At 39.9% G+C, this 27,352-nt stretch overlaps 1 protein-coding gene across 2 annotated transcripts in view; it reads left to right on the top strand.

Moving 5' to 3' along the window:
- Positions 1–10,682: 10,682 nt before the first annotated feature.
- The window catches only part of FHL1 (four and a half LIM domains 1), a 71,093-nt gene continuing 54,423 nt past the window's right edge, over positions 10,683–27,352 (top strand). The window contains exons 1-2 of one of the 2 annotated variants that reach the window (XM_036305021.1): positions 10,683–10,828; positions 17,866–17,966. The gene's annotated coding sequence lies outside the window, so the exon portion shown is untranslated. The remainder of the gene's footprint in view (positions 10,829–17,865; positions 17,967–27,352) is intronic. The other variant, XM_036305023.1, reaches the window with a different exon arrangement.

Below are 27,352 nucleotides of genomic sequence, written 5' to 3'. Positions count from 1 at the left end.
ATGGGTCTGTACTGATGTTGAAAAAATGTTCAAAAATGGTGGGAGGAATGGGAAAGCTCTTATTTATAGGAAAATTCCAACTAGTCAATGTAGAAGAAATGACAAAAATAGAAAATCATTTTATAACTACCATAACTACTGATTCAGGCAAAATTATCAATGGCTGCTAAAACTATCATGTTAAAGAGTAAAACATTCACACAGTCTCAAAATGTCGCTTCACAGATTTCTTATTAATTAATTATAAAGGTAAAAGGAAACCTACAAGTGGAAACGTTTGGTAGAAACAACCTGAACCAAGTGATCAAACCTCACATTACAATAATGGAACAAGCTGACATCATGTGTCTTTTTTTTAATCCTCACACAAGGATATCTTTTTTCCCAAGAATATTTTTCCATTGTTTTTTTAGAGAGAGTGGGAGGGAGGGAGGGAGAGAGAGAGAGAGAGAAACATTGTGAGAGAGACACATCAATTGGTTGCCTTCTGTATGAGCCCCAACCGGGCCAGGGGTAAAACTTGCAACCCAGGTGTGTGCCCTTGACCGGGAATCAAACTCTCAACCTTTGACCTTCAGCGCACAGGCCAACACTCTAACCATTGAGCACACCAGTCAGGGCCATCATGTGCTTTTGATGTGATGAACAAAGAAAAAGTTATAGTGTACTCTTGTCAAAATATAAACAGACAAATCCAAATTAGAAAAATTCTAGAGAAAAACTGACCTGCCCTTTAAAATGTCAGTATCATGAAAGCAAAAATGACTGAGAAATAATTCCAGATCAAAGGCAACTAAAGAGACATGACATGCAATGCTTGATTCTTTTTTTAAATTTTATTTTATTGCTTAAAGTATTACAAAGAGTATTACATATGTTTCCTTTTTTTCCACCCCTTGACATTCCCCCGGCCTCCCCTACCCCCCAGTGTCTTATGTCCATTGGTTATGCTTATATGCATGCATACAAGTCCTTCAGTTGATCTCTTACCCACCCCCTCCCCTCCTGCCCCCCAACCCTCCCCAACCTTCCTGCTGTAGTTTTGATTGGCTTCTGAATTTAAAACAGCTATATAGGATATTATAGGAAAAACTGGAGAAATGTGATTATGGATACAAATTCAATGATATCATTATATCAATGGTAAATTTCCTAGGTGTGATCATTGTACAGTAGTTGTGTAGGCATATGCTCTAGTTTTTTAGGAAATTCATATTTAAGTATTTAGGAGTAAATTATCATGTCGTTTGCAACTACAACAATCAAATAGTTTAGATAGATAGGCACATTTACGCACAGACAAAGCAAATGTGAATAAATATTAACAAATGGTGGATCTAGGTGAAAAGCATATGGGTTTTCATTATACTGTTCTTGCAACTTTTCTAAAGGTTTGAAATATTTTTAAATTAAAAAATTGAGGAAAACAAACAAAAATACAAACAAGAAAATCCTAAAATTTCAAGAGATAAGAAAGGGAAGTTAGAATACATAAAATCATAATAATAGATTATAAAATCAATTTTTTGAAACAAGAAACTGATTAGATGAAGAATAGAAAGACTAATACAACAAAATAAAAAGATGTTTCTTTGAAAAATCAACAAACTGAATCTAACTTTAGTTAGATTGACCAAGGGAAAAATGGAGAAGACTCAAATTACTAACATCAGAAATGAAATAACTACTGACCTTACAGAAATTAAAAAAATCATAAGTGAATACTATGAGCAAATATATGCCAACAAATTAGATAACTTAGATGAAATAGAAAAAGTCCTCCTAAGACACAAACTATTGAAACTATTGGTGAATTTTATCAAACATTTAAAGAAGAATTAATTCCTCATAAACTCTTCCAAAAAGTAGAAGAGGACATCTTTCCTAAATCATTCTTTTTTTTTTTTTTTTAATCTATTTTATTGATTTTTCACAGAGAGGAAGGGAGAGAAATAGAGAGAGTTAGAAACATCGATGAGAGAGAAACATCGATCAGCTGCCTCTTGCACATCCCCCACCAGGGATGTGCCCGCAACCCAGGTACATGCCCTTGACCGGAATCGAACCCGGGACCTCTCAGTCCGCAGGCCGACGCTCTATCCACTGAGCCAAACCGGTTTCGGCTCCTAAATCATTCTTATAAGGCCAGTATTATCCTGATACCAAAGTCAAATGAAGACATCACAAGAAAATAAAATCATACACCAATATCTCTGATGAATATAGATGCAAAAATCTTCAAGAAAATGCTAGTCAACTGAATCCAGCAACATATAACAAGTATTATATACCCAATAAAACGGGATTTACCTCAGGAATGCAAGGTTAATTTAACATGAGAAAAACAATTAATGCAATATAACAAATCTATATAATCTATAAAATTGATAGAGAATATCTATATTAATAGAATAAAGGACACATGATCATCTCAGTACACTCAGAAAAACCATTTGACAAGATCAAACATCCTTTCATGATAAAATCACTCAACAAACTAGAAATAGAGAGGATCTTCCTCTATTTTTTAAAAAACACAGCTAACATTACACTTATGGATGAAAACCTGAAAGCTTTCCCTGTAAGATCAGATATAGGAAAATGATGTTCATTCTTACCACTTCTACTCAACATTGTACTGGAAGTTCTAGCCAGTGTAATCAGGCAAGAAAAAGAAATAAGGAAACCAGAGTAAAAAGAAAGAAGGAAAACTATCACTACATGCAGATTACATGATCTTATATAGGAAAGAGCCTACAAAACTCACAAACAAACCTATTAGAATGAATAAATGAGGTCAACAATGTTACAGGGTACAAGATCAATATGTAAAAAGCAATTATAATTCTATACACTAGGAATGAACAATCCAATGGTGAAGTTAAGAAAACAATTCCAGTTATAACAGCATCAAAAGAATAAAATACTCAGGAATAAATTTAACAAAAAGTATAAATCCTATACTCTTGAAAACTATTAAATATTGTTTAAAGAAGGCCTAAATAAATTGAAAGACATCTATTGTTCATGAATTAAAAGACTTAATTTGTGAAGATAGCTTTCCTAATTGATCTACAAATGCAATTCAATTCCTTTCAAAAATCCCAGCTGTTGGGTTTTGTTGTTGTTATTGGGTTTTTTTGTTTGTTTGTTTTTTCAGAAATTGACAAACATAATTAGTCATTGGGGAAATGCAAATCAAAACCACAATGAGACACCACTTCACACACACCAGCATGGCTATATTAAAAAAGACAGACAATAGCAAGTGTTGGCAAGAATGTGGAGAAATTGGAACCCTCATACATTCCTTTTAGGAGTGTAAAATGGTACAGCTGCCTTGGAAACAGTTTGGCAGTTTCCCAAAGCTTAAGCATAGAGTTACCATTTGATTCAGGCATTCCACTCCTAGGTATACATACAAGAGAATTGAAAACATATGTCCATACAAAAACTTGTGCACAAATATCCACAGCAGCATTATTCATAACAGCCCAAAGGGGAAACAACACAAATGCCCTTCAACTGATGAATGGATAAACAAAATGAAACAGACAAACAAAATATCCATACAATGGCCTATTATTCAGCAATATAAAGGATGAACCTTGAAAACATTATGCTAAGTGAAAAGAGCCATACACAAGGGGCCACATATTGTATTAGTTAATTTATATGAAGCATCTAGAATAGACAAATGCATGGAGAAAAAAAGTAGACCAGTGATTGCCAGAAGCTGGGAAGAGGGTGGCATGGGAAATGACTGAGGGGTGACTGCTAGTGGGATTTGTTTTTGCATGATGAAAATGTCCTGGATAATGGTGATGGCTGTACAACTCTGAATATGCTACAAACCAATGAAACATACAACTTAAAATGATTAATTTTATGGTAGGTGAATTATATCTTAATTTAAAAATAAACAGGTGTTAGCTAAAGCTGCAATGGCAATCATATTGCAATATATAAATGTATCAAAACAACCCAAAAGTGAAACTAAAATCATGTTTAGCAAAAACACCAGGGTTGGGTGGGATAAATTGTTTGGTAGAAGAATAGAGATACTCATTACATTGGAGTAAATAATATAAATAGAATCTATAACTTCTAAAATGGCCGAGAAAGGAGGGAATAAATAAAGCCATAATGTTGAGTCAAACAGATAAAAATAAGTTACAGTATGATGAATACTAAGGGTGTCATTAATGTATAGTAAGCATAAAATCATGAAAGAAAACAAACTCATAACAGTGGTTGGCTCAGAAGAGAGAAGGGGGCAGGACTGAAGGCAGTGGTCAATATTAAATATTTATCTCTAATATTTATTTTTTTATTTTCCCAAAAGAAGACTTAAAATAAATATAGACTACTAAAAGCTGTTAATTCTGAGTGGTGGGAGTATGAGTGTTCATTATATTATTCTTTGTACTTTCCTTTTTTAAAATGTCTAAAAGCTAAAAAAAAAAAAAATACAGAAAAATGTTCTTTATTAGATTTTCAGCCCACTTTTATTGGTATGTGTAATCCTAACCAAGTTATAACCTCTATCTAACACATGTTTTAGCCTATAAATAAAAAGATTAGCAATCATATTTGTGTAAAAATGAGCATGTCAGGGTGAAAAAGTGAAGAGAGAATATAGTATTTGCTGAATACCTACTGTATGTCTCACATTGTGCTAGGTGCTATACATGTGGTATGTGATTTAATTCCATCCTCATATTAATGCTGTAATTTAGAGAATGCCAGTTCCAAATTACAGATGTGGAAACTGGAATGAGGTAAATTAAGTCAAGCTAGGTTATGAATATCATTAGGGATACATGAAAAATGGCCAGGAGTTGGTGGGCACGTTCAGTTGTGAAGAAATCAATTTCTAGACTCTCAAATTCCTAAAATTGATCTCCTAAGAACACTGAGTCTCTAGCAGGTGGGTTCTCCTTCCCCACCTCCTCTTTCTAAATAGCCTTTCTTTCATTTTACAAGAGACAATCGTCTCCCTCTACCCCTCCTTCCCTAATCTTACTTTGTAGCATTGACCCTCCCCCTCTCCTGGGGGTGGTGTGGAGGTGCAGACAGAAAACTCAGAGTTCCAAACAAAGGCACCAGCCAAAATAAGGGTGATGGTGTGGAAAAAATGAATGACCCTAATCACTGCTTAGCAAGACCTTTTGCTTTTCTTTCAAGAAAATTGCTGAAGGATCTAAGGGAATTGCCAGCTAATAAATCATTAAAATTAATTTTTGATGATAGATCACAATCAGATTTTTGACACACAACTCAGAAGACATGCAAAGAATTGTTTGACAATGCTGTGAGAATTTTTTTATTTAATTCTACCCATTTCTGCGATCAGACCATCAATCCTCAGAGGGAAGGTAGGGGAGGGTGGGGGTAAGGGGGAGAGATCAACCAAAGGACTTGTATGCATGCATATAAGCCTAACCAATGGACACAGACAATAGGGGGGTAAGGGCATGAGTGGGAGGGTGGGGGGGCAATGGGGGGGGTAAGGACACATATGTAATGCCTTAATAATTAAAGAAATTTTAAAAAGAACAGTTTCTTAGCGTTTACATTATTAAAGTAAAAAAAGAATCAAAATTGAATCAATACTGAACCCTGTCACATTCTAGAAATAAGTAATATTTAATTCCAAATGCATTGACTAACTGAAAAACACCTCATCCATCTTTAAGAGATTCAGTTCCAAAAGTTTTATATTGTATATTTAAATTATTTTTAATTTTTATAAAATTTTTAAGTTCTTTTTACTAATTGTGTAATAAGCATAATTCTATCTAGAAATTTTGTTTTTAAACACATGGAGCCTTCTAGTGATAAGAAGTTTTTTAAATTAATTTTAACTGCTATGGCTATTGATGGGATGTAAACTGATACAGCCACTATGGAAAATAGTATGGAGTGTTCTAAAAAAATTAAAACTAGAACTATCATATGACCCAGCACTCCAACTCCTGGGCACTTAACCAAAGAAACCCAAAACACTAATTCAAAAGAATATATGTGTCCTAGGTTCATTACAGCATTATTTGCAATAGCCAAGATATGGAAACACCCAAAATGTCCATCCACAGATGAATGGATAAAGATGTGAAATATAGTCCTAGCTGGTTTTACTCAGTGGATAGAGCATCGGCCTGCAGACCAAAGGTGTCCCAGGTTCATTCCAGTCAAGGGCACGTAACTTGGTTGCAGGCTCCTCCCCAAACCTGGGCTCTGGTCAGGGCTGGTGCAGGAGGCAATCAATCAACTCGTCTCTCTCACATTGATGTTTCTCTCTCGCTCTCCTTTCCACTCTCTCTAAACATCAATGGAAAACTATCCTCAGGTGAGTATTAACAACAAGAACAAGATGTGCAATATATATACACAATAGAATATTATTCAGCCACTAAAAAGAATGAAATCCTGCCATTTGAGACAACAATGGATGGACCTTGAGGGTATTATGCTAAGTAAAGTAAATCAAACCAAGAAAGACAAATACCATATGATTTCTCATATATGGAATCTAAAAAAATAAATCAAATAAAAACCAAGCTCTAACACAGAGAACAGATTGTTGGTTGTCAAGACCAGGGGGTCGGGGGTGAGAGAAATGTGTGAAAGGGGTCAAAAGATAAAAAAAAATAAAATTAATTTTAACTTATGTTCATAGAGGCCCGGTGCATGAAATTCATGCGGGGGGGGGGGGTGTCCCTCAGCCCAGACTGTGCCCTCTTGCAGTCTAGGACCCTTTGGGGGATGTCCGCCTAAACCGGCAATTGGACCCTTTTGCAGTCCGGGACACCTGCTCACTGCTCCTTAGCGTGCTGCGCTGCTGTGGAGGCGGGAGAGGCTCCTGCCACCGCTACTGTGCTCTCCAGCCATGAGCCCAGCCTCTGGCTGAGAGGCATTCTCCCTGTGGGAGTGCACTGACCACCACGGGGCAGCTCCTGTGTTGAGTGTCTGCCCCATGGTCAGTGTGTGTCATAGGGACTGGTCATTCTGCCATTTGTTTGATTTGCATATTAGGCTTTTATTATATAGAATTTTTGTTGCATAGAAGTATATAGAGTGATCAAAAGCAGACTTACAGGCTAATATATTACATTAGGATGAAATTCTGTGGGAGAATTGGAATGGAAATGAGTTTAGGGAGAAAAAAGGACCGATGTAAAATAAGTGGCCAAGCTCAAACTTGAACCCATGTCTGCAAGATTCCAAAGCTTATGGTCCTATGACTATACCCAAGGAAGACAAAGGATTCTATGCTTCATATTTCAAGGGTGTTTTAAATTCTGTTGAAATCTAAGACCCTTCTCCTCATGACTGTTTCCTTACTCAAAAAGAAACGGAAAAGATCAGCTCTGAGATTATACCATCTGAATTTAGTCATCCTGAAAGAAATTAAACCAAATTTCTTTTTGCTTCTCGGTGCTAGAAACATTACCAGAATGTAACACAAGTTCACAATTTGAGCAGGCTCTTTCCTTTTATCCATTTTGCTTATTCTGCAACAGAGTCCCTCACATATTTTAAGTGGAACAATGTGGCCACATGACCCACAATAGTTGAGTTCAAATCCAAAGAGATGAAGTGTTAAGAGGCAGGCAGGACTGACCAAGCCCAAGCAATGTGGGAGATCGCTGACTGGCACCTAGTAGAACATTACAAATATCTGAAGAAGGGAGGAAGGAAGGGAAGAAGGGGGTGGATGGGAAAGAAGGTGGGGCAGAAAGAAGGGGAAAGGAAAGATGGAGAAAGGAAGGGGGAGGAAGAAAGGGGTCTTGTGAGAAATGACCCACAACTAACACTGATTGAGCGCCAAAGGATGGCCAGATGGTTCCCTGGGAGAGGGCCTTTCATCTGGAGCCCTCCAGCTTGGGTGCCTCTTGGCTATTTGGGGCTGCACACTGGGCTGGTATTCTATTTGAGGCGTCCCTGCTTCGGAGTTAATTGTTCTCAGGATAAGAGTGGGGCAGATCAGCTCCTTCTTTTCCTAGCAAGTGTGAAGGAGAGTCTCTTTTACCATCCAGAAAGACCAGACTTCAGTGTTTCTCAGGGCTTGAAATGGGAAAAGGGGAAAGCCCAGATCCCTGGTGCCTGGGAGAGAGAAGGGAACTTTGCAAGGGTCTATGCCAGGGGTAGGCAAACTTTTTGACTGGAGGGCCACAATGGGTTCTTAAACTGGACCGGAGGGCCGGAACAAAAGTATGGATGGAGTGTTTGTGTGAACTAATATAAATTCAAAGTAAACATCATTACATAAAAGGGTACGGTCTTTTTTTTTTTTTTAGTTTTATTCATTTCAAACGGGCCGATCCGGCCTGCGGGGCCCGTGGTTTGCCCACTGCTGGTCTATGCTCTCTCCTAAAGGAGGCCAGCGCCCAGTTTGTGAACCCAGTGGGTGGGTGGGGGGGAACAGAAGTCATCAGATTGGAAGTACACAGCAGACTGCCTCCACTCCATCCCCTGATTAGCATGTATCTTCCTAGTCTTTACAAAGGAGAATGCCCTTCAGCAGGTGGAGGGCCCATCTTCCCAGTGCAATCCAGCTCTCACCTAGACAGGGACTCCTTTCGTAAGCCCTTCCCTCTCATCAGCAATCTCTCCCTACTGATTTATTCCTAAACACATTCTCATCTCTCAAATTAAAAACGAAGAAATTAACCTTTTGTCCCTACTTGTTCCTCTGTTCTACTCTACTTCAGTTTCCCTTTACAGTGAAATGTCTACACTATGTTGTGTAGACTTCAACTCCAATTCCCTCTTCAAACCTGTTCCATCAAACCCTTAAACTTCCCTCCACAGGCACCATCTTAAACTGAACCACCATCAGTTTTGACAAAGACTATTGGGAAAGGCTTCTAACTAGTCCTTTGATTCTCATTCTCCTCTAAACCTTTCTGATAGTCAAGGTGGTCTTTGAAAAATATAAGTCAGGCCTGTAATACTACTCAGCAATAAAAAATAAAAATAATGAAGCTGAGTGAAAAAACTAATCCCTAAAGATTACATACTGTATGATTCATTTACATAACAGTCCTGAAATGACAAAACTGTAGAAACAGAGGACAGATTAATGGTCACCAATGGTGAGGGACTGGGAGAACTGGGTAGGAGGCTGTGACTATAAAAGCAACAGGATGGATCCTTGTAATGATGGAACTATTTTATATCTTGATTGTGGTGATGGATACATGAGCCTACACGTGATAAAATTGTATACAATTAAACACACACACACACAAGTAAATCCAGGTAAATCTGAGTAAGATTGGTAGATTGTACTAATGTCAATATTCTGGTTGTGATCTTGTATTTTAGTTTTGCCTAGGAGCAGGAATGGGTAAAGGGTACATAGGATCTTTGTTTTATTTCTTATAAATGAATGTGAACCTACAATTACTCCAAAAGAAAAAAGAATTATAAATCAGATCATGTCATACCCCAAGGTAAAACCATTCATTCAATGGCCTCCCATTTATTTTGGAATAAAACCGTCTGCCCATTGACTAGATGCAGTTCATGATCTGGTCCCTGGCAACTTGTCCAACATTTTATTATGCTACTCTCCCCAGCTCTTTTGGTGTCCGACATAATCACCACCTTAGTTCCAAGGCATCAAGGTTTGTCCTCTCTTTCTGGCTTTTGTACATCTGCTCCTTATTTCTGGAAGGTTTTTCCCTGGCTGTTTTTATGGTTGCTCTTTTCATAACTTTCAGGGCTCAGCTTAAATGCCACCTCCTCCTGCCTAACCACACAATTTGCACCCTGTTCTTTTCCTGCATAGGTCTTATCCCAGATTTGATTATTTTATCATTTCTTTATCATGTGTCTCCCTCCCCGACTAGATTGCAAGCTCCCAGGGCAGGGTGGAGAGTGTTCTAGAACTCCGCGCTGTCTCTCCAGCGCCTGGCATAGTTCTTGGCACATAGGGAGGGCTCAGTAAACTGAATATTAAGTGAATGAATGAGTGACCACGTGCGGCTGCCATCAGTGTTTTTCTGAGTGATGTAAAGCTCTCTGGATGGTGGCTTTGGACTTATGGATGGGGCTCCTTTCGCCCCTTTCCTGCTTGTTACTAAGGGGAAGGGTCGCTGGCGGGTCCCTTGGCGCCACTCGGAACCACGCAGTTACGCAGTCGGGGGTCGAAACGGGTTACGTTCCGGGCCCCGGGCGCTTTGCAGGGAGTACGCAGGTTAGCTGAGGCCCCTGGCCAGGCCACCTTCGCTCTACTCTCTTTGTTACTCCCACCTCCCCAGCCCTGGGCGAGGTTGCCTGCAGTGACTCGTGACTCCCCACCGTGCTCTAAGGCTGCAGCGCCAGGGAGGAGGGCCCCGAGAGCCCCTAGCCCGCCCTCCTCTCCAGGCCAGGGTCGGCCCTACGGAGAAGCGCTCGCCGCCACCACCCCGCAGCCACCTCCTCCGCGCGCCCACGCCTTGCAGGCAGCGCCGCGGCTACTGAGAGGAGGGCACGTGGGCGCGCGGAGTGCGCGGTGCTCCGGCTCCCAGCCCCCCTGCCGGACCAGCCCCCAAGCGCTCGCCCCGCACCACAGCCCCCCACGGCAAAGCCTAGGCTGGCGCGCGCCCCGCCCCGGGCCAGCCGCGTCCGCCCCTGCGCGCGCTCCCTCCCCTCCCCGCCCCCCTCCCGCGCCCCTCCCCTCGCGTCCCTCCCGCGCCCTACATCTCGCGCCGGGCTGAGGGGGCTCAATCCGCCGCCGCCGCCACCGCTGCCACCGCTGCCGCCGCCACCGGGCTTCGGTCTCGGTGCAGGTAGCGGCCGCCGCCAGGACAACTACGCTGCCGAGCATCCCCAGGCAGTAAGCCCGCTTTCTCACCGCGAGTGCGTGCGTGTGCGCCTCCCGCCCACCGGCTCGGGTCCCCCGGGAGCCACTGCCCTATTGCCCCGCCGCCACCGCTGCTGTCGCTCTGGTCTGCCGGGCCTTCAGGGGCCGGCTACCTGCGGCCTCTGGCCCCAGCCGCTAGGCCTGGGGTGGGGGCTGGTATCTTGTATGATTACCAGCGTGCAATGGGCTGCACGCTTGCAGGACCCCCACACGGGGTTCGGCCTCCCCGGGGCTTTCGCTAAGGTGGTGGGAGATGGTGGGCGGTGGGGATGGGGAGCGACTGGGGAGGGAGAAGGTGGAGATGGTGGGGGGAAGGAGCGAAAGGGGGGCTTTCCGCGCTCTCCTATGCGGGATGATGGGGAGGGAGGAGGGAGAGAACCGGGCTCTAGGTTTTCTCACCCACGATGTCGGGCAGTGGGTGTGGGCCGAGTTGGGGGCACCTCTTGGTTTTCTCAACAAGCAGAGTTAGCAGGGTTTGTGGGGAGCGGGTGAAGATGAAGTGGGGGGTCTCCCCTTGGTTTTCTAATCAAGGATGGTGGGGATTGGGGAGGCAGTGAAGGGGGACCTGCCTCAATGAGGGTGGTGGGGGTGGGGATTCGAGGGAGTGGAGGTAGGGGGCTCGCCTGGGTTTTCTCCATGGAGATGCGGAGGGGTTGGAGGAGTGGGGGAGGGTGCAGGGAGAATGGGGAGCGGGGGAGAGCCCGCTGCGCTTCACTATAAGGGAAGGGCGGGGGATTGGTTAATGGAGGTGAGGACAGTGGTGGATTTCAGCTCCAGCGTGGAACCCAGAGAAGCTAGAGGAAGGTTCTATCATGTGGGTTGAGCCTTAGAACGTGGATTTTCAAAACTGCAGGGTGTAACCTTTCCACCTCAAAAAGCTTGAAATCCCTACAAGGTGCCGTCTGTTCTAGGCTCTGGGGGAGCGCTTTCTGCTTTCGAAGTTTCTCTTTCCTTTCCATTCCTCAAGGCCTCTTATCCTCCAGGACGAGGTGGACTTGTGGAAATCTGCAAAGGAAGGCTGTGTGTGGTTCGGGTTCAGTGCTGCATTATTTTCTGCATTTTGGGGCTGTGCGAGTCTCTCGGGTTTGTTTTGATTTTGCCCTTTACAATAAAAACCCTGTACCAGGGAGACCCCTTGGGAAAAGAAGAGAATACAGTTTATTAAGGGGACTCCAGGTTGGATTTTTAATATCCTGAAGGGCAAGAGATCTGTCATAGCATTTTTACTTGGCTTTCAGAGGAGGTAGAAATAGAATAAACATCGAATGTCTTTGCTGGAAGTCCCCTATATTCGTTTAAATTATTCCATCGGGATTATCCGAGCCCCCTTTGATTTGAATTTGGAATAGATCCTGTTTTCCTAATTGGAGCCATCATTTTGTAATTGCCTGTTATTCTTCCCTGGGTTATCAAATCTATGGCAAGCTTATAGAGCAGCAAGAATAATTTTTTTCTGTTATTTTGATTAAGACAGTTTTAATGTAAATTTTATGTTGTTCCTTGGAAATGTGAACATTTGCAAAATAGCATAAATTTATATTATGGGCCCCTTGGAATTTTGCAAAGCCTTTCCATTCCCAGCTCTTCTCCGGGAACAGAACCCCCGCCCACACACACACACACCCCATTCTTTACACTGAAAAAGCAAGGGCTTCTGGGATGATAGCTTTGCCTTTGGAAACTCATGCTCTTATTTGCTTAAGAAGAATACATATTAAAGAGGCTAAGGCCTTTAATGTGGTGAGGCTATATACTGCTTTCCCATTTTGGTTACATAAGGTTACAATGTAGTCTTTACCTTCAGTCTTTAAAATGCTTATTTAACATTTTGAAGAGCAAATATAATCTTTATGCAACAGGAAATTGGTCAGATAGGCCATGATTTGTACAAACCACCTCCCAACAATTACAGTCTAATACTACCATATAGGTTTTGTAGCCATATCTTGTTTTTGAAATTCTAAGCTACCATTCCCCTATTGAGTTTTTGGAGAAGTAAAGAGTTGTGTGTGTTTTTATTAACCAAGTCTAGATTTTGCGTGAAACATTAAAAAATATGTGTAAGATTTAAATTGTTAAAATTTTCTCTTGTATGATACCAGTGTATTGGAGCTAACTTAATAAGTATAAAATTAGTGAACCACTGAAATAAGATAATTATTTGTTTACTGGAAATGCTAACCTGAAAATGTTTAAGTAGAAGTAGAGATTTGGGTCTCAAAGATTAATGCAACTACATTTAAATAAACATTATTATATGCACCATTTCTAATGTTAATGTGATATGAAGTCTATGCATAGGCAACAATCTAAAAATAGTACAGTTGACACTTAAACAACACAGGTTTGAACTTCAAGGGTACAATTATAAGGTGGTTTCTTTTTTCAGTAAATACCTGTACTGTTTTCCATCTGCCTTGAGAGTCCACAGATATGGAGGGCCGACTGTCTGCATTGATCTACACAGTTTTATACAGGCAACTTGAATATGCACAGATTTGGGTATCTGTGGGGGTCCTGGAACCAATCCCTTGAGGATACCTGGAAGAGCCCTTAGGGGGTGAAAAGTCTTACTCTCTTTTTTTGTTTTGTTTGTTTGTTTGTTTGTTTGCCTTGGGGATTTAATTCTGATTAAATTCTGATTTTTCTCTCTTAGGAATAGAATCCCCAGAGGTAAAATCTTTTGAAGAGAGGAGAATGTTGATGGGTGGTGGGCCTCAAGTTTCTGTATTTAAAAAAGTGTAAATTGAGTGTCTTTTACCCAGCTTTTTGAGAACCTGTTGTTTGTCCTGGGACTGGAAGGAAAAAAAAAAGATGATATTTCAGAAATTAACAAATATATGATCAAATATCTTTCTAAATAGCCTTAAAGATTTTGTTAACATCCATTTGAAAAGTAATTTGTGAATCAAGACTTTGTGTAAGAAATTGCCCCACACCATTTGAAAAAAATAACAGTTTGTTGAAAGCTAACCTCATGAGACTGATCCCTGTTTTCCTGCCCTCCACTTCCTGGTTCCCTTCTTCCCCTCACCCCTCCCTTTCTCCCCTCTGGTGCCAGTAACATTGGCTATTATAACCTTGTGGGAGTTGAACAAATGTTGGCACTTGCTTGAACTTAACTCTTTGGCTGCTTTCCCCAACTTTTGCCTACAAAATTTTTTTGGTTAATTGAACTTTCCAGTTGTTGGGATTTGGGGTAAAAGGGAGTCAACTGTAATTATTTTCTCTTAAAAGAGCTTTTCTTTCAGCTCCTGTTGGATAAGAGCAAAGAAAGTGTTGGGTTTTTTTGTCAATGGAATACTTAATTAAGCAGAGTATCTGACCATTCATTTATTTAACAAACATTACTGAGTTACCTCCTCGGTTGGAGGCTGTGTGCTAGGTGCAGGGATGCATAGTGGATAAAAAATGACTTCTGGCCGAAACCGGTTTGGCTCACTGGATAGAGCGTAGGCCTGCGGACTGGGGGGTCCCAGGTTCGATTCCAGTCAGGGGCATGTACCTGGGTTGCGGGCACATCCCCAGTGGGAGATGTGCAGGAGGCAGCTGATTGATGTTTCTAACTCTCTCTCTCCCTTCCTCTCTGTAAAAAATCAATAAAATATATTTTTAAAAAAATGACTTCTGCCTTCTGGTGCAGTTACTAAATGAAAGATAGACAATGAATTTGTTGTGAATAATTGAGAGTTGTCCAGTCTTTTGGACATTAGCATAGCACTTTATTAGATATATTAAATATGCTTTAGTCATGCAAACAGTGGAGTCATTTCCAGAGAATTGTTCACTGCATAAATTTTATCTCACCTCCCCAGCTAAGACATACTTTTCATTTTGGGTAATAATATAATTTTTAAGTCTTCTTAAGCTTTATGGTCTTTTTTAAAAGATGAGTTTTATGTAAAATAAATAGGACATAGTACAATTCTTGATATTTAGATTCAACATTTTGTATCTCTTTATAGAGTAGTGAGAAGATGGTCAGGCCAGCATTCATTCCTGAGACTTAAAGCATCTTTTGACAGCATAGTGGGCCAAAAAATTTATTTTTCTGTGGTCAACTTAGAATTATCTTATATAATAAAAGGCTAATATACAAATCAACCGAACAGCAGAACAACTGGTCACTATGATGGACACTGACCACCAGGAGGCAGACACTCGACACAGAAACTGCCTCCTGGTGGTCAGTGCGCTCCCACAGGGGGAGCACTGCTCAGCCAGAAGCTGAGCTCACAGCTGGCGAGTGCTAAGGATGTCTGACTGACAACTTAGGCACGCTCCCCAAGAGCTCCCAGGATGGCTACCGGACTGCGAGAGGGCGCAGGCCAGGCTGAGGGACCCCCCCCCCCCAAGTGCATAAATTTCGTGCACCAGGCCTCTAGTGGATAATAATAGATGATGGAGCCCATAAGAATGGTTAATACTAAATAGTAGCACTAGTAAATGCTTGCCCTCCTGAAAGGCTACCTTCTGAGATCTTTGAGAATTCCCCTTTTTGTGAAGAATGCTAGACCAATGGTTTCTAACTAGGGCAGTTTTGCCCCCAGGAAACATTGAACATTGTCCAGAGACATTTTTGGCTGTTACAACTTGGGGCTTGGCATGCCTCTGAGAGGCCAAGAATGCTGCTTTCACATTCTATAGTGCACAGAGCTGGCTCTCCCCACCCCCACCCCCCAACAAAGTGTGATCTGAACCAAAAAGTCAATAGTGCTGAGGTTGATGTAATTTCCTCTACAGAATGCAATAAAATGTAACTTCAGGAGTGTAGAGAACAATGACAGTTTCTTGATGTGACTTGAGTAGTTTGTTGAGCTCACTTTACTAGTCTTAAAAGTGACTGTTTCCCATGCATGGACCGAAATAATTAAAAGAACAATAACAGCTACCATTGATGGTAATTACTCTGTGCCAGGCACTTGTATGCATGGCATATCCTCTTCATTTTATAAACGAGGAATCAGGCTCAGAGTGGTAAAGTAACTTGCCTTACGTCTCATAGCTGATTGAGGTTGGAAGTAGACATCAAAATATTGTTTACAAAAATGTGCAAAATATAGTTATGCACATTTCACAGATAAAATTAGTGAAGTAACTTGTCTAAGATTGCGCAACTAATAATCAGCAAAGTTGGGATTTGAACTTAAGTCCCAGGACTAAGCCACTGTCCCCTGCTGCTTGATCTAAAGTTTGGGGTTGATGAAAGGGGTGAGTTGAGGAGCAAGCTGCAGAGAGGTGAGTAACCAGTCCTATAAAAAGTAATTTCAGAGGTAATGTGTTGTAGTTGCTGGATTATATTCAGGTAGAGAATGGAGAGGTGATGAATTGCTGTACCTTCTTCAACAGATGAGAACTGAGTGCAACGTGGTACTCTGGAGATCTACATAAACTAAGCCTGTCGTCATTTTAGAAACTTCATTTTCTATCTTACTTGAATTTTTGGAAAACTTTTGATAATTGTACAACTGGAAGTTACTAAATTGTGTTTAGATCCTTTCTGCAGCTTACCTTCTACCTTCGCTAGGACTGTCATATAAAACGTAGTAATGCGGCCCTAATCGGTTTGGCTCAGTGGATAGAGCATCAGCCTGTGGACTGAAGAGTCCCAGGTTCGATGCTGGTGAAGGGCATGTACCTTGGTTGTGGGCACATCCCCAGTAGGGGGTGTGCAGGAGGCAGCTGATTGATGTTTCTCTCTCATCGATGTTTCTAACTCTCTATCCCTCTCCCATCCTCTCTGTAAAAAATCAATAAAATAATATATATTTTTAAAAAACGTAGTAATGCAACATTTGGTTTGTCATCTTTTTACACAATTTAAGCATTTGTTTTTTTTCTATCAAAATTGTTGGAAGTTGTTTTTATAAAAAATTTCATCAAATTCATACTTTTGTTTTTCATATGGGGGTGTGTTTTGTTTTGACAGCTAAATATTTCACTTTCGATATGTTGTGTTTTAGAGCATAAAAAGAGGAAAAATAAGAGACAGCCATTAGCAATCATATTTTGTCTGGCAAGCTTTTTTGTGGGTAGAAGAAGAACCTCGTGTTTCATTTCATTTACTTTAAATTGGAAAGGAATTTTAACCATGATTCTCAAGGGCCAGTATGCTGGGGGAGAAAAGAAATGTTATTTAGATAAAATGCACATTTTGATTTCCACTTAGGACTGTGAAGTAGAGATTTTGATTGTAATAATAATGTCCTGATTCTGACTACAGCAATCAGCCACTTGGGTAATCAACCACTATGTATGGATACTCATTGTGATACTGTCTGATTTTGTGCCCCCCTCCCATGGATTTTAGAATAGACTTGAGAGATCTGATCAAACTTGTAAGAACACACTAGTCCTTTTGAAAATCTAATTTTTTAATTATAAGGGTAGTACTTTTTCACTGTAGGGAAGTTCAGAAAATACAGAAAAGTCTAAAGAAGAAAATAAAAATGAGTTACAATCCACCACCCAGAAGTTAGTGACAATGTTTTGTATTTCTTTTTGTTATTTTTAATATGTTTTTATTGATTTTAGAGAGAGGAAGAGATAGAAACATCAGTGATGAGAGAGAATCATTGATCGGCTGCCTCCTGCACGCCCTCTACTGGGGATTGAGCTGACAACCCAGGCATGTGCCCTGACTGGAATCGAACCATGACCTCCTGGTTCATGGGTTGCCGCTCAACCACGGAGCCACACTGGTCAGGCTGTATTTATTTTTAAAATACAGTGATTTTCTAAAAAATTGTGAACTCAAGTCCTTTGTAAAATCTCTAACCTATAAGTGTAGTCTAATTTTTTAAAAATTTTAACAAAATTTCTGAATTATTGTTGCATCTCTAGATAGAACTCATGAGCATAAGGCGTGAAATGAGAAAGCTGCCAGGGAGTTGGAGGATTGTCCTGTGGCCTCTTCATGCAACCCCCTTAAAATTTCTCCTCCTCAAACTTGAGTGATAGAATTTCAGTGCTGGAAGGGACTATCAATACCCACCCCCTTCATTTTTCAGGTGAGGAAAAGGAGGCTCAAAGAGGTCAAGCACCTGTTCCAAGATCATATAATGTGTTAATGTTGGAGTTCCAGTTTGAAGTTATAGTTCCTCCATAGTAGGTAAGTTTTTATTTTCTAATTACAAACTTCTCATAGCCAAGAACTATTTGTTAGCCTGTCCCTCAAAAGAACAGGCTTTTATGGTGGAAGTATATTAACTGTACTAAAGGATACCAAAAAGCCCACATATTTCCTAATTTCAGAAAATGATCAAAACAGTTGTGAGCAGTACAGGAATTTTTCATATAATTTACTTTATTGAAATTGAGTATTAGTGATCGGGAACCTCTTTTGTGCGTCTGGCCCTCAGTTTAATTTTCCCTGGCCTATGGGGCAAGTACCAAGGCATATCAAACATGCCAAACAAGAGGAACAACAAACAACTTTTATGAGTCTTTACACATGGGAGCCAGAAGAACACGATTAAAGCTGTTGCTGTACAAAATTATTTGTTTCCTGTATAGAATGAGATATCTGTTAAAATTGTGGGAAAGAAATTTTAAAGATTGCATCTGCTTCCAAATTTAGGTAGGAAGTTAAGAAATTACAGCAAATGCTGACAATGTGGCATGATTAACAAGCATAACTGTTGTTTGAATTTGGCACTATTAAAGTTTTTCGGCTTTCCTCCCTCTCTTTACCCTGCTCTCCTTGCCTCTCTTTGTAGCTGTGTGGCTCAGTCTTTGTGTCTCCTTTGCCTGTGTGTCTTTTTCACTCTTAGTGTGACTTGTTTTTCAGTACAGCTGACTCTACCCACTTTCTTTTTTTTTTCCTGGTTCTCAGTGTATCCACATCATCATTTTCACGTTCCACTGTGTATCCCTTAGTAATGGGATAAGGCTTATCCCATTCACCAGTATTATAGTTATACCAACCTGGACTGGGCCAGGTCCTTTTTTCAGCCTAAGATGGGCAGGGAAGCTGCTGCCTGGAACAAATCTGGGCTAAGAAGAGCTGGTGTCATTCAATGCAGAATGTCACTGATAGAATAGAATTAAACAAAATCTGATCAGAAATAACATAGGCCGCATATACAGAGTGGGACAAAAGTAGGTTTACAGTTGTGAGTACAAGAAACAGTTTGGTGTTGTATTATTTTTCATATGAACAACTGTAAACTTTCTTTTACCCTTATAAACCTGTGAACACAAAATCATCCCTTCTCTATAACCAGGGCCCCAGCAAATGCTAACCTATGTGAGATAGATAATACATACTCAGTACTAAGGACTTACTATTTGAACAAGTGAGGAAATTTGACCCTTGCCTAGGGGTGTGTTCGTAAAGAGTTTTTGCTCCTGTTTCCCATTCATGCCCATTAATGAAAGTGTGCATTGTCAGCTCTTCCAAGCTTCCTGTAGCATACTGCATGCCTAGTAGAAAATGGGTTTTCTTCTGCATTTAAACAATGAGATTTTATTGTACTGTATTTTTGAACTTCTGTAGGTAGAAATGCACAGATAGAAGATCCGTGTGTGCTTTTTTTAAAATGCAGTGAAACCTACAAAAAGAAAAGAACAATTGCCTGGCCTGTGTGGCTCAGTGGGTTGAACATCAACCCATGAACCAGAAGATCACACTTCCTTTCCTGGTCAGGCCACGTGCCCAGGTTGCAGGCTCAATCCCTGGTAGGGGGTGTGCAGGAGGTTGTCCATTGATGATTATCTTTCATCATTGATGTTTCTATCTCTATCTCCCTCTCCCTCCTCTCTGAAATAAATAAAAATATATTTTTTAAAAACATTTTTAAAATAAAAGAACAATCAAAATAAGTCTCTGTGGTCAGCACATTACTTCTTGTGGAATTTATATTTTAATTATACACATAAAACTCTGGAATATATATCTCAAGACACAAAATGATCCATCCATAGTCTAATCACAAGAATTTATAGTATCCGCAAGGTTTTATGTATACTTTTCAATACTAAGGTAATGATAGCTAAGGATACTGAGATTTTATCATCAAGGTTTTTTAAATTGATTTTTAGAGCGAGAAGGAGACAGAGAAAATGAGAAAGAGACAGAGAAACATCAATGTGAGAGTGGAACATAGATTGGTTGCCTCCTGCACAATTCCGTATTGGGAATCAAGCCCTCAACCCAGGCATGTGCCCTGACCAAGAATCAACCAGAAACTTTTTGATGCCCAGCCAACTGAGCCACACTGGCCAGGCCTTATCAAGGTTGTTTTGACAAGGATGATACAAAACTAAATTTTTATACATTTTTGTCATTCACTTTCAGTTTTAGAGTATGGATAAGGCTGCTTGACTCTTGTCAAGTTTAAAAATGTGTGCTTTATGTCATGGCTGGTGTGGCTCAGTTGGTTGAGCATCATCCTGTACACTGAAGAGTCACCGGTTTGATTCCTAGCCAGGGCACATGCCTCGGTTTCAGGTTCAGTCCTCAGTTGGGGTGTGTCAGGGTGCTTGCAGTCAGAAACAATTGGTGTTTCTCTCTCTCTCGCTCTCTCTCTCTTGCTCTCTCTCTCTCCCTCTCTCTCTAAAATCAATAAAAACATTTTTAAAATGTGTTCTTTTATTAGGAAGAAATTAAGCATTAGTTTGTCAGTGATTGTGGGGATCTAGTTTTACATATCATTCTTGCTTGTGAAACTATTAGCATCTGCCTATAGACATGATCAATCATATGGCCTCTCATGTGTTCAGGTGAGCTGAAGTAACAGGTGTCCCCTGCCCACCCAGGTTTCTTAGAGACTAAAGAGTACATATAGACACAAAGATACATACACATGGATTATAAAGTCTCAAAAGTGTTATATCCCTAAGCCATAGTAGTGGGATTTAGACATATAAATCAACAAAATTTTATTTTTCAACATATTCTAAGAAATGTCCTGTAAAAAATTAGAGCTTTAAATACTTGAAATGATAAAGTTCCTAGCCAGAGAGCTTCTGGAAACTAAGGAGACACTGTAAGTTCCTTGTCAAAGGTTCCACATCTCCAGATGCCAGGGTTAATTCAAGTTTTAAGATCCTAGGACCATTTTCTTCTAAACACAAAAAATTGTGGCTCTATTTTTTGTGTGTTTGTTCAAAAAATGTTTTAAAAATATAGTTTTATTGATTTCAGATAAGAAGAGAGATGGAGAGATAGAAACATCAGTGATGAGAGAGGATCATTGATAGGCTGCCACCCCCTTCCCCCTCCCCATCCCCGGCACGCCCCACACTGGAGATTATTGAGCCCACAACCCAGGCATGTGTCCTGACCTGGAATCGAACAGGGGCCTCCTGGTTCATAGGTTGACACTCAACCATTGAGCCCCCTGGCTGGGCTCAAAATGTTTATGAGCTGAAATTGAATTTGGTTGTTAGACAACTTGTATTGTTACTCAAAGTCTCTTGAGTTTCAAAGCCAAAAACAAAGGTAATGATGGTCATGCATTTAGGATTCTTTCAAATTCTGGCTACAGGTAAACAACAATTCTTTATTTCATGTGTGGCCCCTTGGGACTCTGCTAAGCACATCCAACTGCAACATGGCTTAGGATTTTCATACAACCTTGCTTTTCACCTGCTTCACTAAAGGGTACTCTAAAAACAGAAGGTTGATATTTAGAAATACTGTACTTAACCAGCTCGAGAAACAAACATGTAAGTGAAAGGGTCCAACAATGTGCCTTAAAAGAGGCAGAGCTTCAGTAACCTTTTCCTCCTAAGCGCTGCCTCTTATTAAGGAAGGAACTTGGAAGGAATTTCCAATGTAGTAAGCTTACCTAACCATACTTAGGAAAGAAACCAAGCAGCTAAGCTAATAGGTGGTGAAAGTTTATACTTGCATATATAGCAGCAATTTTCAAATCTTTTCATCTCATGGCACACAAAGTAATTACTAAAATTCTGCGGCACACCGAAAAATATATTTTTGCTGATCTGAAAAAAAAATAAGTTTAATTTTGATTCATTCACCCCAGATGGCTATTTTTGTGTAAGCTGTTGTCATTTTTTTTATTTGACAGTCTAAGGCAGTGGTCGGCAAACTGCGGCTCGCGAGCCACATGGGGCTCTTTGGCCCCTTGAGTGTGGCTCTTCTGCAAAATACCACGTGCGCACGTACAGTGCGATTGAAACTTTGTGGCCCATGCGCACAAGTCGGTTTTCGGAAAGGAGATAGACGAAACAAGTATACAAGACGAGTGTGGATGGGAGAGTTTGAAGGGGTCGACCTCAGCGAACTACCTTAATCAGATTGAAGACATTTTTAGCAAAGGCCAGCTTAGGAGTACCCTAATTAAGTTAATAACAATGTACCTACCTATATATTTTAAGTTTAAAAAATTTGGCTCTCAAAAGAAATTTCAATCATTGTACTGTTGATATTTGGCTCTGTTGACTAATGAGTTTGCCGACCACTGGTCTAAGGGAAAGGAAGTCAGTGCCCCTGACTAAATAGTCACGTACTGCATGTTTTAAAAATTCTTGCAGCACACTGGTTGAAAATCGATGATCTATAAATAAGCAGGCAGCCTTTGTTAGAGTTACTTTAAAAATATCCACTCCCTCCCCACTTTATTAAGGAATAATTAATAAATATAATTGGATATATTTAAAAGGTACAACGTGAGGATTTGATATACATATACATATACATTGTGGAATGTTACTATCAAGTTTATTGAGTATCATTTACATAAAATAAACTGCATTTACTTAAAGCATATAATTTGCTGTTTTGGCAAATGTATATACCCATGAAACCACTGCTACAATCAGGATGTAGAATATTTTTATCACTCCCACAAAATTTTCCTCAGGCCCCTTTTGCAGTACATTCTTCCTTCTGCCCATGTCCCCAAACAACCACTGAGCTGCTTTTGTGTGAGAGCCATTTTCTAAACTTAGACTCGAAAATTTTTGGAGCCTTCTCTATCCAAAGACTATATTTATATCCAAAAATGCAATTTCTTTTCTATGTTTAAGAAAATAATACTATCCCAATTTTCTAAATATTAGTTCTTAACAAATTTGCCTGCAAGTAAACTACAGCATCCTTATTAAATAGCTTCATTGCATACTGTACTTTGATCGAAGGGAAATTATAGCCAAGAGAAAAACAACTCTGATGAAATGGAAAAGTGGTGTATGTTCTTCTGAAGTAGTTGTAGTGAGATGTTAAATTCCTCAAGAACAGGACAAATAAAATAATGTGAAATTTACTTCATGTTTATTTGTAAAGTAAAAATGAAAAAATGAGGGTAAATATTTTACATCGGTATGCATATCTATCTATCTATCTATATCAGTACCTCCAGGTAACGTATCTATATTATTACTCAGGAATAATCCTATCCCTTGAGCTTTCCAAAAGATTTCAACCAAATTCAGAGTGAATTTTCTGTGCATTGGTGTATCATCTTTATGTATTTACACAAACTTTTAATATGTTCAATATTACTTCCTCATTGATATAGTCAATTGAACAAACAATTGTTAGGCAATTTAAAGGCCATACTATTGTCCTTCCTCATTCACCCTCTCAAAAGTTTCATGTCACTGTGATTTCATGTCTAGCTGGCTCTCTGTTCTGTTGCTATCACTCTGTCCCGCATCTAGTCTCCATCTGCTGTTCCTGACTTCTACTGTCTTCCTTCCCCAATTTTCTTGTCTTTTTGTCCTAATACCGCTCCTTACACTGCTCTTTGTTCTTATGATACAGCTAGTTTTGAGGGGAGGGAGGTGCAAGCCCTTTTATAACGCTATTTTAAAACAAAACAAAAGCTTACAAAAGCAGAAAATATACAGAAAAAAATAACTTGATTCAAATGTCCCAAAAAGAGAGGGGAAAATTAAAGGGGACAATGCCACATGTTCAACAATAAAGGGTTGCTTTTCTTATTTTTAATGCAAAATACAAGCAAAGGATACACACACTTAAAAAAAAAAAAAAAAAAAAAAAAAGCTCAGGAGCAGACACACAGCCCTGAAAACCCTTCAATAAAAAAAGCAGGAGTTTGGTTTTTCTTTGTCTATGCAAGTACATCATACAAGTCTACCAATGCATGTTGTTTCTATATTTCATGAACGTGGTCAACAAAATAGTGTTCACTTCAACCCAATTTTATTTAAATTTTTTAAAAAATAATGACAGCTGTTTTTATAAACATATCCAGACCGAGTCATCAACAGACTGACTAACTCCCCCTTGTCAGATACCATCTTGAAGGCTGTTTTCTTTTTTTTAAAAAAAAAAATATATTTTATTGATTTTTTACAGAGAGGAAGGGAGAGAGATAGAGAGTTAGAAACATCGATGAGAGAGAAACATCGATCAGCTGCCTCCTGCACATCTCCTACTGGGGATGTGCCCGCAACCAAGGTACATGCTCTTGACCAGAATCGAACCTGGGACCTTTCAGTTCGCAGGCCGACGCTCTATCCACTGAGCCAAACCGGTTTCGGCGAGGCTGTTTTCTTATGTGGTCCAATAATTTCTTCAGATTCCTTTCATGTTTAGAGCCAAGCTGGAGGTTTGAGAGTTGTGAATGGTTGGTTTTCAGATAATCAAAGTCAAATATGTTTGCAGAGTTATGTTATAGACAGTCTTTGAAACCATGAATCATTAAAGAGAAATGAATGATTTACATTATCATATCCCTATGAAACTTCCTTTTACAAAGCTAAAGCAATTAAAATTGTCTTGAGGTAAGGTGATTTATTATTACCCAGAATGTAATGTGAAGGATTAAAAAAAAAAACCCTTCAACATTTGTCAAAATCTGTGGAATGCACAACATAAAGAGTGAACCCTAATGTAATCTATGAACTTCAGTTAATAACAATATATCAGTATTGGCTTATCAGTTGTGACAAATATACTCCAGTAATGCAAGATGTTAATAATAGAGGAAACTAAGAGAGGATGTTGAGTGTATGGAAACTACTTTTTACTCAATTTTTCTGTAATCCTAAAACTGCTAACTGCTATATATATATATATATATACATACACACACACACACATATACCTTTGTACATTTTGGACTCAGAAATACAAAGAATATGTCAGGCAATTTTTATTATTGTAATTGAATGTGCAATGTTTATTTTTAAGTACTAGCAAAATAAGAGAAGTGCTTCTTGAGTGACATAACTTTGTGTCATGGTTCCCCGGAAAAGTGAGAGTATGAGCTTCTGAAAGAGTTAGCTGCCCAGTACCATCTGGTTGCACAGTAGTAATTGGACCGGTCATTGTGAGTATTGGGTTGGAACTTTGCCACTATTGGGACATTGTGCCATCTTTGCAATGTAGTGGATTTCCAGACTTGACAAATCCCCTGCCCTACAACCCAATGAGCCCTTTTTACCCTTGCATTTGTGGTGTCACTAGCAACAGTGAAAGTTTGTGAGCTCATGCCTTCTTTAAGCTAATATCCAAGTTAGAGTTTGATTGCTTTGTGCCAAAGGCTATTGCAGGCCTTTTAGAAGCATTGACCTCTAACTCCAGAACCTCCATGCAGTTACTCAGTGTAGCCAGCTCTACACTAAACCTGTGTGAAAAGATTAGGTTTTTAAAAGTCTTATTGTAAATGGTTTCTACCAGTATATATTGGAACTGGGTGTTTATTATGAGCAACTGTAAGTATGTGTTGCTTTCTTGAATTGGCTGTGAAACAGATCATCTGTGGTATGCAGTAAGTAATAAGGAAGGGAGCAAGAGAGTGGAAGATTGGGGCTGAGAAGGACATTGAGACTGAGAGGATAAGCAAATGTTATGGTGATGTTAAAGCAGTGGTTCTCAACCGTGGCTGCACATTAGAATCACCTGGGAATCTTTTTAAAATCCTGATTTCTGGGCCTCATCCTCCGGAAATTCTGTTTCTTTGTTATGGGGTGGAGCCACAACATTGGTAACACAGAAACAGAATTTCAGGAGGATGAGGCTCAGAAATCAGGATTTTAAAAAGATTCCCGGGTGATTCTAATGTGCAGCCAAGGTTGAGAACCACTGTGTTAAAGTCATTGGAAGAGGAAAAACTGACAAGGCATCGAGGATTAGAACATAAATTAGAGTGTTCACTCAAGGATTGGATATCTTGGGGATACAGTTGTGCATAGAATATGTCCATCAGGTGTGTAATTAGACCCCGAGTGAAAAACTTTATACAATTACCTGAAAAAATACTAATAAAGGAGGGAGTTGTTTATAGAATTCACCTATTTATTAAAAATTGTAATCCTTGCCTGATGATATTTTTTATTGGTTAAAGAGAGAGGAAGGGGGAGGGAGGAGAGAGAGAGAAAGAGAGAGAGAGAGAGAGAGAGAGAGAGAGAGAGAGAGAGAGATACAGAGATACAGAGATACAGAGATAACAATCAAACCCCGCAATCTGGGTAAGTGCCCTGACCAGGAATTGAACCTTCCACCTTATGGTGGAAGGGACAACACTCCAACCAACTAAGCCACACTGGCAAGGGCATTACAATTTATTTTGTCTATCAGAAGTAATTTTTTAGATATGGATCTGTTATGTATACTCATTGTTACACCTGTTATTAGAAAAATACATATTTTTTTCTAGGCTTCACTGCTTGCCTGATTGACTATACTGGCCTACATCTGTTATAAGCATCAAATTTTAACAGGGGGAAGGAGAAAGAGACAAGACAGGAAACCTCTCCCTAGAGCAGTGATGGCGAACCTTTTGAGCTCGGCGTGTCAGCATTTTGAAAAACCCTAACTTAACTCTGGTGCCGTGTCAAATATAGAATTTTTTTGATATTTGCAACCATAGTAAAACAAAGATTTATATTTTTGATATTTATTTTATGTATTTAAATGCCATTTAGCAAAGAAAAAATCAACCAAAAAAATGAGTTCACGTGTCACCTCTGACACGCGTATCATAGGTTCGCCATCACTGCCTATGATGTAGGCTGGGGATTCCTGTTAAGTTGCCAAAATTGTGGGTTACTCTGTGCCAGTGGTGAACCAAATAGTGGCCCAGCCAGTTCATTCCTGTGGTCATCTTCACAATTAATACCAAGTTCTGCAGGTGACTTGACTATACAGAAATTCCTGTCTACTGTTGCGATGGCAAAATGATCACTCTGTCCAAATCATAAGGTATAAATGGGCTTAGTCAGCCATGAGTCCTAGCATAGTAATCACCTCCCAGTGAAGCTGCTAGAAATAGCTGGATGGTCTGGGGAGGTGTAATGGCAATGGCATGCAAGGCCAGGTGTGTGACAGCATCCTTTTGCCCCTTGGGCTTACCTAACTGCTTCCCACAGACCTTTAGCTTTTCTTCATCTCCGTCCCTCCCTATCTTCTCTTTACCTTTAATTCAGCTGCTTGTGGAATTTCTGTTAAGGAACAAGAAGGGCCTCACCACAAAAAGTTGGGGGACCATTGGCCTAAGTATTCTAACTACCAAAGCAGTGTATTTTAGACTTGCTTAACTGCCAGGTTTTTACTGCTGT

Source organism: Myotis myotis, unplaced genomic scaffold, assembly GCF_014108235.1.
Source record: "Myotis myotis isolate mMyoMyo1 unplaced genomic scaffold, mMyoMyo1.p scaffold_m19_p_4, whole genome shotgun sequence".
NCBI lineage: Eukaryota > Metazoa > Chordata > Mammalia > Chiroptera > Vespertilionidae > Myotis > Myotis myotis.
The sequence above is the reverse complement of the archived record's forward strand: the minus strand, read 5'-3'. Positions and strand labels throughout refer to the sequence as shown.